Raw genomic sequence first — 17667 nt, forward strand, 5'->3', positions numbered from 1 at the left:
TGGCCATTTTTGTATACCACACCATAGACAACCAATATAAGGCACATTTCCCAAATTTCATCATGCTTTAAGTAGCATGTGACATGTCAAACTAGGGGGGTTTCATGATTCTGAATCCATTCAATGCATTTGTTTTGCACGAAAAACACTCCTTGGCCTGAAAACGGCCCTCATCGCACAAATGTGACATTTTGGCAAGTGGCTATGGCAGAATTTAGGCCAAGGAGTGTTTTTCGTAAAATGCTTGGACTCGATTCATAATCATGAAAACCCCCTAGTTTGACATGTCACAAGCTACTTAAAGCATGATGACATTTGGGAAATGTTGCCTTAAATGTTGACTATGGTGTGGTATACAAAAATGGCCATAACCTTTTTTCGCAGGCCTCTCATTCTGTGGACCTTAATGACCAAATTAATAGAAAGAAATAAAATCACACCCGTGTGAACTGAGTGGTGTAAGGTCTTATATAGACTGATCAACTGTGGTCTGACGTAATGTCTGACGTGTCTTCTTTCACGTAGTCTGGTCTTCAGGTAGGTTCCCCACTGCAGAGGACGAGAGGGGGTATTAGCATGAGGTCATAATACAGAGACAGTAGCTAGGTGGGGCCTCAGGCTCCCGTCTGGGCTGTCTACCAACCGTAGTACTGTCTAACTTTCTTCTTCTTCCTTTCCAGGGTCCAGGGGGCGCCAGGAGGCTCCCCGGAGGTCGGTAAGTAGTTAGGTAGGTTTCTCTATCCACAGGGATCGAAAGAGTACTTTTTGAGTTAAAGTACTCGGATACGAGGAGGTGAGTAATCAGAGTAAAAATACTTTATTCGGGACCGGGTGAGTATGTAGCATAGGACCCCTTAGGTTCGGCCGACAGGTGGGTACTCAGGTAAAGTATTTATATTCGGATTTCGCTCTCTAACAGTGAGGGCCAGCTCCCTGCTAGTGGCAGCGAAGGAGTTAACAGAAATAGCGCCTCTTTTAAACAAAACCGTCTGTCTTCTTTCACAGGGAATAGGCGGGGGGTTCTAGTCAACTTAAAGTCTTTCGGGGGTTCACACAAACGTACAGGTTTAAGGTGGAACAGAACGTAAACATCCTTTCTTCGGTTAACATCAACAGAGAGGGACACGGTGCTCACAAGGTGAGTTTCTTCATTCAGTCTTTTTATCCTTAGCTTCTCAACCCTCTGGGAGTGCCTCTTCTTAAACAAAACGTGTGATAATGAGAGAACGTTTTTCTTACGACCTTAAGGTGCGGTGGACTGCCAGGAGATACGAGGTTCCCTTCTCCTCCTCGTCTCGAACCGAGCCAGGTGGGTTTCCAGGTAAGTGCGGCATTTCCACTCGTCACTGGTTATGGGGGGCAGACGTTCCGACGTGTGCTTTCAGCTCCAGTCCTACAAGCCATCCAGAGCCAATATGTAGACATGCTGCCCGAGCGTCTTGGGTGAACCAGCCAGTGTCACGGCTAAGTTCGAGTGTCCTTTTTATAGGGCGCGGTTGACAGGTCGCGGCTGTCGCTGATTACTGATGCGGGCGGCGGCCGCATTAGGCGCAGCTGGCGCAGGACCGTATAGGGGTAAAAGACGGACTCGATGACGCGTCCGTGGGCGGAGAGCGTCGGCGCGGCCGGTGTTCGGCTGGTTGCCATGGGAATGCACCCATTAGGTTGGTGGTACCGTGGCGAGACTCCACAATATATATATATATATATATATATATATATGGCAATTTAATTTAATTTCTTTGATTTAATTTATTTTATGCTGAAGTAGGTCTAAACATGTTTGTTTAATTTTGAAGTTTTTATATTTAAATTAGATGAAGACAGTCACCATTTGTCACCATGACAAACAGGTGTATCCAAGTCGAAATCACAATTAGGCTAATCAGGCCCTGGCCTATAAAACCCATGTGGGTTGTTTGGAGCAGAAATAGAGAAGACAAAAAACCATGGCTCCCAGGACCAAGGCACCTTCCTTCATACAGGATGAGATTTAACAAGTTGCGTGCAGGAGAAGGATTTCTACGTGGTTCAAATCTCTTGAAACGTCACGTGCGGGAAAGGGATTTCTACGTTTACCGCATGTTTTTATTGATTACTTTCAATCGTCTTTCTACACACCCGGGCACTTTATCAACTAGCATTGGATGATAGCACAACACTCCGATCACGTGATCCCAAAAATAAAGAAAAAAATGCCTTTCCCCCTCCCTTCCTGAAAACAGCACGAGAGGCAGCCCCCACGTAAAGGCTGCTCGGAGACTCCCATGCATCTCGGGGCAAAATAATGGCTTCATAACCAAGCCAATCGTGTCGCTGCAGTCTTTTGTTTCTCTTTGTTTCAGGGAGGGGAGGGCTCTCTCCCCTCTCATGTGACTTTCAACGGAGGGGTTGTGTTGTGTGTGTAATCTGATCCGAGTGTGACTTCAGTGTCTCTCCGTCAAATTTCTCTCCTTTTTTCTTCATATTCAAACAAAAAATGCACGGATTGTATCGCCTGTGCGAGCGGTTATTTATTTATCATGATGATCAACGCCGTGGCAAATGTGTTGTGTTGTTTGGCAGTAATACTAACCGACTCAAAACAGTCGTTGCACCTCGGAGGGAACTCACAGCGCGAGCACGGCTTTCCGAGTTGGAACGACACACAGCGTCTGACATAAAACCGCTTCTAATTAGGCTTTCTGTTCTAGAAGAGTACGCTACTACAAAAGCAGGTGTTACATAAAGGTGCATATCTCCAGAATGGAAGATGGTAAATCACAATTTATTTTTTTAAATTAGAGTGGACAAGTTACGCTTTATTTTGAGGTATGCTGTGTGATTCTCGCTATAAGAGAACATTTACTGTGGGCCTCAGACAAGGTCCTTCGTTCAATGCATCACCTTTAGCACAGGCTCAAAATGGCCAGCATTCAAATTGTTAAGTACTGGTGGAGGGGGTCGAAGAACACCAGGCCCTACTATTTGGAGGCTCCAGAGGCAAAAGAGATGGTAGGCTCTGGATGGTAGGCTATACTGTTCACTATTCCCTTTTGTTTAATTTGTGTTTTTATTTTATTTTATTTTATTTTGCATATATGTGTATATTTGTATCTCTTGTATTTATGAATAAAAAATTGAGGACCCTTGTCAACAAATTTATGGTTTTATCCTTGAAGCAGATTTTGTATTGACCAGTAGGCCTTCTTTGAAATGTACACAAACTGTTAATACATTTTTCAATCAATTTCAATCAAGGCAATTGCCCGGGACATGGCGCCTTCGAGCAGGTGTGGTCTGCGGGAGTGGACTTCAGTCCGCAAAAAAATGGCACGATATGAGCAGTGGAGCCAAAAAAAAGCGAGCAGCCATAAATCGAGAGGCCCGGGCCACTGGTGGTGGGCCAGAAGGGATATCCGAGCTCACCCCGGAAGAGGAGAGGATCCTCCAGATAATTTCAAAGACTGCTGTGGAGGGGGTTAGGGGGGGCTCGATATGTTGGGGGAGGAGGGGTTGTCGCCTGAGGACGAACCATCTACGCCAATGTGTCGGCCACATTGGCGTACACAATTGGACATTTTCAAATTCTAATTAGCTAAGGGTTTATAAGTTCTATAATGAGAACTGAGATGAGTGATCTGGATTCCAAAGGTCTTCCTTATTCATATTTAATGTTTTCTATTAATATTTTCTATTTATCTATTGTCTTTATATATATATTTCTAATGGGTTTAAAATATATCATTGTCTGTTCAGTCCATTAGCTTTCCAGGCACTTTAGGGGCCGGCCCCACATTCATTATGATAGCTCATTGTGATGTATTCTTATGTTACTATTTATTCTATTGCGCTTACATGATATTTATCCTGTCTTGGTACAGCCCAGTATCACAATTAAAAGTCAAACCTCGACTTTTTGACAGACCCCGGGAAAAGTCACCGTTTGACTTTTCAAAAGTCAAATACTGACTTTTCTCAAGGGGGCGCTGTTTTTTCTTTGTCTTGTCAATATTAAACCGAACGGGGATAAAAACGGTTAAAACACGTGGATTTAATGCAACATAACGCACGTCACTTGCCACCCTAACAATCCTGGGAATATTATGATAATATTGAATATTTTTCAATTAGTATTGTTTGAGACCGAGAGTTTTGATGAACATTTCCGACTACATGACGTCATGTCAGATTACTTCTGTCTGCCTGCCTGTCTGTCTATCTGTCTATCTATCTAACCGTGTGCTTGTCTACTATTCCGGCACTTTAATGAGTAATTTATGAAGGTTTCCAACGGAAATATATTATTATTATTTTTATTATTATTATTGCGTGACTCCATTTTGGATTGCGTCATGACGTCACTGAACGTCCGTCCACTTCCATGCAACGTCTACAGGCACTCTATTACGCCAGGGCTCCACCGGACGCGTTGCGTCTCCGTCGCGTCGCGTCAAAAAACGCACCGGTTCAATTTTAATGCACGCGTTGCGTCTCCGTCAACGCGGGCTGTGTAGCCACCCTTCATTGATTAAAAAGGGAACATTCCCTGACGGTGACGGAGACGCGACGCTGACGCGCCCGGTGGAGCCCGGCCGTTATGCTCCAGCGTCCTGCATCCGGATCTGAACGTAAACAAACCGTTTCCGTATCCGCTCTCTAAATAGACTCAGATTTGTTTGTTTTATGGCTGTAATAATTAATTAATTTACTATATATAATGTACGTTTAATTTGTTATGTCAAATCTGATCGGAGTTGGTCAATCACTTTTGTTATTGTATATTTTACCTCTCGAGAAATAGTCCTATTGACGTCACTACCTGTCTGTCTACCTACAGTACGATAACACTAGTGACGTGCTTCAGGTAAGAGCTATGATTCTTTTCTAGCATACATCTATAGATAAATACATGTTTAATCTGCCCCACAACATGACACAACCGCCATGGCGTTATTAACATGTCGGGATGTGTAGGTTAGAATGTTGGCAGGTCTGTAAATGTTTTAATACTGCTTTTCTTTGTCTTTAGCATTTAGCTTTAGCATTTAGCTCAACTTTAGCTAACAACCATGGGAACTGGAGTAAGCTAAGCTGTGGGGGTCCCTAAAGCAATGGATCCCAAAGTGGGGTCTGGGGACCCCCAGGGGTCCTTGATGGAGTTCTGTCTGTCTGTCTCTGCTGTGTGTGTCTGTCTGTCTGTCTCTGTCTGTCTCTGTCTGTCTCTGTGTCTGTGTGTGTCTGTGTGTGTCTGTCTCTGTCTGTCTGTCTGTCTGTCTGTCTGTCTGTCTGTCTGTCTGACTAATGCATGTCAAACTGGGGGTCCTTGAAATTAAAATGGCGTTGAGAATCACTGCTAGTCTGTCTGTCTGTCTGTCGGTCTGTCTGTCTGTCTGTCTGTCTGTCTGTCTGTCTGTCTGTCTGTCTGTCTGTCTGTCTCTCTCTGCTGTGTCTGTCTGTCTCTCTCTGCTGTGTCTGTCTGTCTGTCTGTCTGTGTCTGTCTCTGTCTGTCTGTCTGTCTGTCTGTCTGTCTGTCTGTCTGTCTGTCTGTCTGTCTGTCTGTCTGTCTGTCTGTCTGACTAATGCATGTCAAACTGGGGGTCCTTGAAATTAAAATGGCGTTGAGAATCATTGCTAGAGCTGTACAAATACAAATCTTCTCTTATGGGGGTCCCTGGCATATCTTTTTTCAAATGGGGGTCCACAGGATAATTAGTCCTTGACATGAAAAAGTTTTATTTGTATATTTTTCATTTTCTAAAAAAGCAAAGATCCTCATAGTTAAGGGGTCCTTGCAAATGAAGCATTTGAGAATTGTGTTATTTTCTGTGTTATTTTTATTTGAAAATAGCTGATCTAAAATGCAATGCATAGCAATGCGATTTGTTGTGGGCTTGTAGGTCTACTTTTGGGCAGTAATGTACAATGTAGAGCCACGTTCATTGTCTTTCTTTCTCTCTCTCGCTCTCTGCTCACTGTTGCTGTCTGTCTGTCTGTCTTTGTTTTGTTTTTGTTTCTGTCTCTCTGGTCATTTTAAAGTATGACAAGACATAAAGTCTGTCCCATCTGCCAGGAAGAAACCCAGGCCAACTCCCAAAAATGTGGGAAGTGTGGAACTGATGATGTGGCAGTTTTGTACACACTAAACGCGTGAAGAACCATGAGGCAAGCTTGATGATGGTTTATTTAACGTGCACAGGAAATACATGGATGCTGGTTCCCCAACAACCCAGGCACGTATGCCCAAGCAGCTTAATCTCAGAATACAGGAGGTACAGTTTATATAGCGTTAGTCCCGCCCACAAGGTGGACCCCGAGAGACGGGTCTCAGACAGGTTTTAGGAGACGGGAATACAGACAGGATAACAAGCTCACAGAGATGAAAGAACCATTTGCTTTACAGACAAAAGGAAGGAAGGGGGGTGGGGGGGAACAGGTGAGAAGGGGGTTCCAAGTCACCAGAGCCAAAGTGTCAGACACACTGTGTTCTCACAGCAGGGTTCAGAGCTTCAAAGTCAGGGTGTATAGACTAACTTCAATGTATGTAAATTACCTTTTGGTCAGATGGAAGCATGATGGGAAATTCCTCGTCAAATCCCTCCTTTTGTTAATTAAACAACAACTTAATTAAACAATAATTGTGAATTTTCCATCAATATCAAAATAATACATCAAGAAAATACATAACAAATAGAAGCACTTGTAACATAATTGAGCTAAGCAAAATAATGACACAAGGGTTTAAGCATATAACGTTAAGAGTACAGTGATACTTTTTTTCTTTTTTTTTCTTTTTTGATCGTGGTCAGTCCGGGCTGTCAGGTGCCTTTGTGGTACTCGGCTGAACGTTTGGCGCGTCCAATGGGTGCGAGGCGTGTGTGTGACGCGCGTGCGTGCGTGCGTGTGTCTGGTCAGTGGTCGTACAGTCCTCCTAGCAGGCCGCGTGCACTGAAGACCGTATGGTGTGACTGGGGCATTTTCTTTGGGCTCAGGCTGTGCTCCTTTCCTGTATGCAATGCATTGTCTATTCTAGGTGCGGTTATGAGTGTGTACTTGTCAAATAAAGCTCCTTGTGTATGTGTGAGGACTGTAATCACCATTGCAACCTGGAGACAATGACAATGTCTCAGCAGATCATGTTGGTCAGCGCAGCCCATAGGTGCAGCCCCACTAAATGAGTGTATGGCGAGTCAACACCCTCCTTTCCACCACCGCTCACATTCGGGACCTCTCTTTGACCGCCGCTGAGCATAGGTGACGTGATGACTGTTCCGCTGTCCATCCATAGGCTGGGCAGAGTAGTGAGGCATTTCGCAGCCCGCTCTGGCGTAGGCCGACATTCTCCGCTGCAGTGCTGCACCGAGGTGCACGTGGTGAAAGCCTGATGATGATCGCTTCTCGCTTCTCCATCCGCTGGGCAGGTATAACAGCACGCTGTCTGCTGCCGCTGGTAGATAGTAGCATGTATCACCTGCTTGTTGGCTTGACTGCGGCGCGCAACTCCTGGGCGCCATTGTTCGTCGCTGTGTAGACGCGCCGCTGCACACCGGATCTGGTTCTGTGTCCTTGCAATGAGGTCACCGGGCTAAACAGTTAGGGGGCAGGGCTTGCTGTCCTGTGCTGTGGGGGGTTTCTGTTAAAGCAGGAGATGAGACTGCACAAGTCCTTTGAAGTCATAATATGTATATTCCCTAATGTAGGTCCCCCCTTGTAACTATGAAATACATCCAGTCATTCATTCACACATTCATTACTGTCTAATAGCAAACATTTCACACCACGCAATACGCCAGGCATGTGATCGTCTCATCGAAACCTCCTGGCTCCCCTTACCCCAAACTCAGGCTTTGACGGCAGGGCGAACTAAGTTCCTCCCGACACTGGATGTGTACCCAGCCGTTCCCACCACCAAAATAAGAAAATTTGGTAGAAGACTGCGTCTAATACCACTATGCCTATTTCAATGAGTCGATTCCATGCCTGTACAAACACACATTTACAGAATTGATTTAAATGCTACCATAAGTTGTATTAGTAGGAGTATCAATTATCCAAGTCTTCAACCATAAAACTATTTTTATGGGAATACTGAGCTAAACTTACGGAAAAATAAATCTACATGTTTGATCAGCTGCTGATAGTGAGAAAAACCAGGTGATAGCCTCCTGACCTATACTGTATGGTGCATGGCTTAGCAAGGCTCACTTCTCTAGGAACTAAAGAGCCACTTAATTTTAAACACTTAAACTAACTTTTAATATCAATCAGGGCATGGCCTGCCTGGGGAATTTAGATTAAATTTTTTCTACATAAAACAATTTTAATAAGTCTATATTAGACAGTCACTTGATCAAAATGAAGTGATAACTAGTAAACCAGTCATCGATGCTACTCTTTCATCAAGGCTACTTTAGCCCCACACTCAGGATAACTGAGTGAGGTAATAGATTAAACTATTTTGACTACCATTTCACCTGTTGACTACTCTAGCCCACATTTCGACACAGAAACTGTTAAGGATAAATAAGTCTATATTAGACAGTCACTTGATCAAAATGAAGTGATAACTAGTAAACCAGTCATCGATGCTACTCTTTCATCAAGGCTACTTTAGCCCCACACTCAGGATAACTGAGTGAGGTAATAGATTAAACTATTTTGACTACCATTTCACCTGTTGACTACTCTAGCCCACATTTCGACACAGAAACTGCCCATAAATTCACCTAGATATCTTCTCCAGAAATGTTCTTCACAAATTTGAGCATTTTCAAACATAACCTATTTTAACCACTTTAATCCTATAAATCCTATTATTTTTGGCCATTGTAAAAGGGTCAATCTACAAGCTCAAAATCACAATTAGTCTTGATGTGAGACATCCTACATAATGAGTACTTTTACTTAACCTGGATGATGATTGAATCCTCGTCTGGACGTGCAGCCCCGCATCGGCTCAGCTCTCCCGTCCGCCACCCCCCCGCCAGTCAATCCGGCTTCTTCATCCCTCTGGTCTCTGTTTCCTTGGAGTTGCTTGGCCCCTCTTTTTGGCTGTGGGCAGGCCGGTCTCCAATGGTCTGGGCTGTTGCAGTTGAAACAGCGCCCATCATTCAGCTGAGTTTGCTTGGTCACTCTCTGACCTCTAGTCTTTTTCAGCTGTGGGCAAGCTGGTCTTCTTGGCTGTGTGCAGGCCGGATCATTCAGCTGAGTTTGCTTGGTCACTCTCTGACCTCTAGTCTTTTTCAGCTGTGGGCAAGCTGGTCTTCTTGGCTGTGTGCAGGCCGGTCTCCAATGGTCTGGGCTGTTGCAGTTGAAACAACGGCCATCATTCAACTGTTGGTGGTGGTTCATTCCACGTCCCCTGCCATCATGGTTTGAAGATGGCTCAGGTGATGGGCAACGGGGTTGAATGTCACTGTTGCTGCTGACTTTGTCACTGTCAGCCAGCACTGGGTTGGAAAAGTCAATGCAGGATGAGCACTGGCTGCTGTCAGCGTCACTGAATTGTCCTTTCTGCGTTTCTTCTAATAGGCTGAGAGCAGCAAACATCTGTGCTCCTTCCAGAATGGATAGAACTGAGGAGTAGGCTGTGCGGTTGCAGAGGCTGCAGGCATGTGTCACTCCAGGAGCATCCTCCTTGTCGTTGGAGAGGGCAGAGGGCTGAGGTGTTGCCTGCTGCTTCGGCAGGCTGGTATGGAGAGTGGATGGGACAGCTGTCTGTAGAGAGGGGGTTTGCATGTTCTGTGGCAGGCTGGGAGACATGACAATCACGTGCTGGAATGCTGGCTGTTTTGCTGGACGGGTTTGGATGGCTGGCTTGGGGTGGGGGCAGTCAAGGCCTGGGCCGATCCGTGGCAACACCTGCAGACAGGAGGAAAACGCAGGCGAGTAGGAAAAAACTACATATGCAGGGGGGAGTCTATCACTTTTCTAATACTTTTCCAATAGTTTATCACAATCACTGAGACAGTAAAATGCTCCTAGACTATTTACTAGTATTTTCCCACCATGTTAATCTGTCACCTGTCCCTGTTCTCTGGGACCGGCACACTTTTCTCTCAGTACACAGCAATGTGGACTGTCTAGTCTTAAGTAACATGGTATCTTTATGTTATCATGAGGATAACAAGGTGTCTTTCTGTTACAACTTTGACTGCAATGTAACACGGTATCGTTATGCTACTCTGTGAGGACAAAATGTCTTTATGTTGTTTTATACAACAAGGTATCTTATGTTTTCCCACAGAGTAACAAGGTGTCGTTGTGTTACAAACTTGACTTCATGCAACTATCTTTATGCTATTCTGTGAGGACAGCAAAATGTCTTTATGTTGCTTGTGCAACAAGATATCTTCTGTTGTTTCCACAGTGTAACAAGGTGTCGTTGTTTTTCAAAACATGCAACTATCTTTATGCTATTCTGTGAGGACAGCAAAATGTCTTTATGTTGCTTGTGCAACAAGATATCTTCTGTTGTTTCCACAGTGTAACAAGGTGTCGTTGTGTTATTTAATGCAAGGTCGTTTTCTGTCCACTAGGCTATTTTACACATTAGATAGGCTGGCAAAATATGGTCTTAGAATTTAGCATACTTAATTAAACCCTTTAAAAATTTAGCACTTCAATTGTCAGGAATATGTTTGGAATTTGGAAATTTCTCACCGTTTCAGTATAGCTAACTAGCCACGGGTTTTTTTAAATCCAGGCGCTGAACTCCGTAGATCGCAGCCGCGACTCCCTGTTGATCTCTGTCCTTTTTGGAGCCGTTCGTTGACGTGATGGACAATCAGTCGTGATTGATCTTCCGGAGCTCAGACGACGCTGGATCCCACTTCAGACACCAAATTGATGTGGCAGTTTTGTACACACTAAACGTGTGAAGAACCATGAGGCAAGCTTGATGATGGTTTATTTAACGTGCACAGGAAATACATGGAGGCTGGTTCCCCAACAACCCAGGCACGTATGCCCAAGCAGCTTAATCTCAGAATACAGGAGGTACAGTTTATATAGCGTTAGTCCCGCCCACAAGGTGGACCCCGAGAGACGGGTCTCAGACAGGTTTTAGGAGACGGGAATACAGACAGGATAACAAGCTCACAGAGATGAAAGAACCATTTGCTTTACAGACAAAAGGAAGGAAGGGGGGTGGGGGGGAACAGGTGAGAAGGGGGTTCCAAGTCACCAGAGCCAAAGTGTCAGACACACTGTGTTCTCACAGCAGGGTTCAGAGCTTCAAAGTCAGGGTGTATAGACTAACTTCAATGTATGTAAATTACCTTTTGGTCAGATGGAAGCATGATGGGAAATTCCTCGTCACTGACCTGGTCACCAAAGCCAAGTTTCAGAGGAGGAACAAATTAAACAAATTCCAGAGCAGTGAGTGGGCTTCAAGTATTAAGAAAAACCACAATGTTGCACGCGAGTTTAAAGCAGCAATAGTTACCGTAAGTATTGAGTGTACTGTTGAAACCGTATATTTCCATATGTTTTATTTATTTTACTGCTATTGTATAGGTTTTGGCTTGCACAAGAGACCTTGTCATACACCAGTGGTTCCCAGTGTGGGGTTCAGGACCACCAGGGGGATCCCCAAATAATTTTGGCGTGTCCCCAGATGAGAGGGACCTGCCATAGTCCAACATACGTGGCCGGTTATGGTGTGTACAATTTAGACATTTAGTAGACATAGATTTGAGAGAAGTGTTGTCCACACTGATAACACCAATAGGGTTTCTCTCCAGTGTGAATTCTCTGGTGCTCTTTAAGGTGGGCCAATCGAGAAGTGTTGTCCACACTGATCACATTGATATGGTTTCTCTCCAGTGTGAATTATCTGGTGTTGTTAAAGGTTGGACATTTGAGATAAGTGTTGTCCACACGGATCACATCCATAGGGTTTCTCTCCAGTGTGAATTCTCTGGTGTTGTTTAAGGTTGGACATTTGAGATAAGTGTTGTCCACACGGATCACATCCATAGGGTTTCTCTCCTGTGTGAATTATTTGATGGCTTTTAAGGTTCGATATGGTCGGGAAGCATTTTCCACACTGGTCATAGGAGTTAGAGTTTTTTCTTAGCCAAGCTTCTTTGTTCATTCACCTCTGGTAGGACGGGGAGGCCAGACTGATGACACAGCACAAGGTCTTTCTCAACTCAACTCAACTCAAACTTTATTTATATAGCACATATCACAACGACCAATGGTCGACCAGAGTGCTGTACAGGTATATAAAAATAGAAAAGACAGAACAGTACATGCAAACATAACAAAAGTGCATGGCAACAATATGGAGGAACAGAAAGACTAAATAAGAATAAATAGAGCTATACAGTATGACATTTACATAATCAGGCACTGTCGAAGGCCACCGAGAAAAAGTGAGTCTTTAATAGGGACTTAAAAACCTCTAATGAGGTGGCAGAACGAATGTGGAGGGGTAGGCTGTTCCAGAGTCTAGGCCGGCCGCTGCAAAGGCCCGGTCACCTCTCATCTTGTATTTGGTTTTGGGGTCGGTCAGGAGTAGCTTGTCAGCTGACCTGAGGGGTCTGAGCGGAACATATGGGTCATTGAGTTCTGACAGGTACAGGGGGGCCAGCCCATTTAGGGCTTTAAAAAAGCTATAGAAGCTGGCTTTAACTACGGAGCTGATCTGTTTGTCGAGTTTAAGGTTGCTATCGAGGGTTACACCAAGGTTTTTTACAGAGAGATGTAGGTTGGCACTAAGGGGGCCCAGGGAAGTCTTTGTTTTCCTCCTGTTCAGCAGAGTTGAGGTTGACAGAGTTCATCTTCACCTGAAGCCCGGAAATGATTGATATTCTGGAGGAGTTGTTCAGACGGGGAGATGAAACGAAGCAATAACGCATCACAGCATAATTTGCGGCAGCTTCATGCGTCATAGCTGCTTCGTAGCTTCAAGTCGCTGGCTTCCATTGACAAAGAATGGTGGACTGCATCGTTTCATCTGCCTGTGTGAACGCAACATTAAGACCCACCCTTTGCTTCCGCGTGCGGTTATGGTTAGGAGTAGGGTTAGTAACGTCAGATTATTGGGACGTCAGACTAACGCTACGCACCCCCCTGAGCATTATAGCTTAATGAGCAACAGTGTTTTTTCATTCAACAGTAAACAAACCACATTTATAATGTGCCAAAATGATATGCCATATTGCCAATTACATCAGAAAGAGACAATAGCCCATGTACAAGCTCACAATGCCTCACAGTGCGAGGCATTGTGAGCTTGTAGATGGACTGTTTTCACAATATTTATCTGTGGAACCGAGTCAACCTAAATGTAATGCCTTCAATTCTACAAAACAAGTGCTTGTAATATTAATTTGAATTCATCTATTTGGTCTTAATTTAAAATGTTTATGTAAAACCTGTGATGTGACAATACACTGAAGTTGAGTGTTAAGTAAGGTGTGGTAGCAGGTAGCGAATACATATTCATCATTTTCTAGTATGAGCAGTTCAAAGATCCAGTTTTAAGCCTCATGAGTTGCTCACAGGACAGTCAGAGTTGCCCCGAAAAAACATGTTTTGTATTGTTATGTTTGATATTGATCTGGAGTTTCTCACATCTGATAGAAAGACATTGTACAAGCAGACAGACTATGAGACAGACATTACGTGAATGAGTGGACTGTTGAGACTTGTCCAAAACAACGGTGGTGCGGTGAATTGACCATTGAGCTACAGCAACGTTGCTTCTAAGATCATAATCTAAATGACACCGGTTGCGGTTATCAATTGAAAAGGCTTTCTACAGAACAATGTGTGTAATGCAATGGGTTTAGCTAATGTGTGGATGTGTGCCAAATGCTTTTGTTCATTTCAGGTGACCAAACTCAATTCTTTAGGCTGTAAGCCAATTCTGCTCTATGGCCAAAAAAAAGAACAGCAGTGGGAGGCCCACATCATCCATGACCTGGAAACCTCTCCCCTGTTGGAGCAGATGCTGAAGAAATTAAAGAGGGGATATGAGTATCTCCTGAAACGTAAGAAATAAACATTTTTTAATATTTTTTAAGTGCATGTTTTTGTACGCATTACAAATGAAAGTAAACATGTTATATTGACCAATCACAACTACAGATCAACCAGTGGGTCCCACCACAGAGGAGCAGCCGTCCACCTCAAAGGACACAGAGAGCCAACCAGAGATAGTAATTCATCTCCATGTGGTTCCAGAGGAACTGTCTGCTCCTGTCCCCGCCCCCATGGAGTCTCCTTTCTTTCTGTCTCCTCCTGCTCCCTCCTTCTTCATTGAACTGGTTACAGAGGACCCCGCCCCCATGGAGTCTCTTGTCTGTCTGTCTCCTCCTGCTCCCTCCGTCCCCATGGAGTCTCCTCCTGCTCCCTCCGTCCCAATGGAGTCTGCTCCTGTTCCCTCCGTCCCCATGAAGTCTCCTCCTGTTCCCTCCGTCCCCATGGAGTCTCCTCCTGTTCCCTCCGTCCCCATGGAGTCTCCTCCTGTTCCCTGGAGTCCCTGGAGTTCCCTGGAGTCTCCTCCTGCTCCCTCCGTCCCCATGGAGTCTCCTCCTGTTCCCTCCGTCAGCAGGGAAGTGGTTCCTGAGGAACTGTCTGTTCCAGTCCCCGCCCCCATGGTTCCCCGGAAGAGAGGGAGGCCAAGACAGGGCCCAAACGAGAGCGACCAGAAGAAAGGAGAGGGTAATTTTTGTTTTTTTGGGGCTAATATCATTTTCTGGGCATGTCATAACTGTATATTCAGTGAAATGAGACTGTCTCCTCCTGCTCCCTCCGTCATCATGGAGTCTCCAGTGGTTACAGAGGACCCCGTCCCCATGGAGTCTCCTCCTGTTCCCTCCGTCAGCAGGGAAGTGGTTCCTGAGGAACTGTCTGCTCCAGTCCCCGCCCCCATGAATCCCCGGAAGAGAGGGAGGCCAAGACAGGGCCCAAACGAGAGCGACCAGAAGAAAGGAGAGGGTAATTTTTGTTTTTTTGGGGCTAATATACATTTCTGGGCATGTCATAACTGTATATTCAGTGAAATGAGACTGTCTCCTCCTGCTCCCTCCGTCATCATGGAGTCTCCAGTGGTTACAGAGGACCCCGTCCCCATGGAGTCTCCTCCTGTTCCCTCCGTCAGCAGGGAAGTGGTTCCTGAGGAACTGTCTGCTCCAGTCCCCGCCCCCATGAATCCCCGGAAGAGAGGGAGGCCAAGACAGGGCCCAAACGAGAGCGACCAGAAGAAAGGAGAGGGTAATTTTTGTTTTTTTGGGGCTAATATTAATTTCTGGGCATGTCATAACTGTATATTCAGTGAAATGAGACTGTCTCCTCCTGCTTCCTTTCTCACCTCCCTCTCTCTTCTCCTCTGTTAACTCCCAATGTCCCATACCAGAGGTGGAAGAGTCAGCTCCTCCGGTTCCCCGGAAGAGAGGGAGGCCAAAAAAGGAGAGGAAAGGAGAGGGTAAATTTTGCTTTGCATGGTCTTAACACTGCACTATTAATATATGGTCTCTGTAGTTGCCCCGGTTCAGAAGCCAGGATTATTATAACGCTTATATTACTACATTTCTGGGCATGTCATCTATCTATCTATAAATGCACCAAGTCTCTGTCTGTCTGTCTGTCTGTCTGTCTGTCTGTCTGTCTGTCTGTCTGTCTGTGTGTAATCCACGTAACTCGAGAACCGTTCGCCCCACCAACTTCAAATTCGACACACACGTGCCACACAGTGGTGTGGCTCGCGTGCGGCACCAAGAGGACTGGCCACCACTACTGTGATCTCTCGCTCTTGAAATTCAATAGATAATAATCCTCTGCCTAATTTATGTTACATCGAACAAAGGTGTCGCACACAGAGAATGGCCAACTATAGCAGATCTGCAAGCTCACCATGGTCGTTTCTGTGACACGTTGTGAGCTTCTATGTCAGATGTTCTGGAAGTTATGCAGGAATGCCTACTGAGTGGCAAAAAACTATTTTCTGGCCTTGACAACCCATACATACAAACAGAAAATTGCATTAAACAACATTACACAATGTTAAACTCACTTTGCATGTTGCTTTGCCACTCGATTTGCCACTCGATGGGCCATTCACTTTAAGCATGCGCATACCCTCTATTGGAATGGGTAGCAACTGTTAATGTGATTTAAGCTAATAGAGCTACAGTAGGCCTATGTGAGTGAAACCAGTACAGACCGGTTGTTGTTTTGACAAAAGCTAGGGACAAACTCATATTGTTATGTTATGTAAAATAATGCAGATATGTACATAACATTGCATCATGGCTTAACTTTTCTTCTCTTCATTTAACCCATTATAGGCGGGAATGCCTTTTTGAAACCCTACCCTTCAGGACGGGAACTGGAAGGGGACACCTGGAAACCAGCAGAACCCTGAATGTACCCTTCAGCCTCCTTCAGCCACTCTACTACCTCCTACTACCTACTATTTAGATTTGCTGCTACTTTTTGCACCTTATGTTGAATGTTCATTAAAAGCCTTTTTCACTGTGAATGTAGTGTTTCTTCCAGGTATTCAATTAATTGTATGCAAAGTTTGATATACTGTATATTGCATGCATGTTTGGTTGAGAGTAACAAATAAGAACCACAGGTGGTTATTGTAGTAACCATGCATATTTTCACTACCTACATTAGGTTCTAAATTATGTTTCTTTTGTGACATGTAACAGAATAGGCTATATCTCTCAAGTTCTCTCAGAGTGATTCCCTTCTAGTTGGATGCTGCATAACTTGCCAACAACCCCCAACATGCATGTGTTACTGTAATACAGTAGTGTGTAAAACAAAACAAAAAAGCTTGTGCACACCTAGATTAAGGATTTTAAAAGTGGGTGCTTAGGCAGAAGTGCAGTAGGCAACATTTCCAATAAAAGAGGAATAACCAGTTCAGATATATAATATATAATGAAGCAACATATAGTCAGTAAATGAATGTATTGTAGTCTACTATATAAGTATATGTACAGACTGCTAACTGTATATGATGCAGATATGTGTGCCGTGTCAGGCTACTTATTGTATGAACAGTTGGAAAGATGATTATGTACAGTAGGCTACACTACAGTCAATCAACAGCAACTGTCAGCAGTGAAACAGCAGTTAACATAAGCAGGCAACTATCCTGTTTCTACAACCTGGTAGCCAATGTGTAAATGACCATTTATACATTGGCTACCTGGTTGTACACTACAGAGTACGTGTTAATGAGTCATTAATTTGGATTTTTCTTTAGTTATCCAAGAAGAGGACATCAAATTTGATTAAGGTGATGCATGCATGGGGTGTACATACACAAAATATGTTAATTGTGAAATGGAATGGAAATAAGTGATTGAATACATTACAAACCTTTACTTAATGATTCAGCCTTCAATATTAATATACCATATATTGATGTCTAGTGTTGTCATATGCCGTCTCCAGCAGTCATCCCTATATATGTACAAGCTCACAATGAGTAGAAACTGTGACCCATTGTGACCTTACACAACCCCATCATAGAACAAAATGTACATCAAGGCGCATTCGTGTCCCTTAGACCTTTGTTGGTCCCCTATTACCACACTATTACCACTATATAGGCCTATTACAAGCTCCTGATTACATCATAGGCTAATGATATTATAAATCCATATGAGCCTGCTGCAGAGATAATCTATTCTAGCCTTCATCTAGCAGCTTAAA

This window comes from Electrona antarctica, assembly GCF_951216825.1.
Source record: "Electrona antarctica genome assembly, chromosome: 24".
NCBI classification, from domain to species: Eukaryota; Metazoa; Chordata; class Actinopteri; order Myctophiformes; family Myctophidae; genus Electrona; species Electrona antarctica.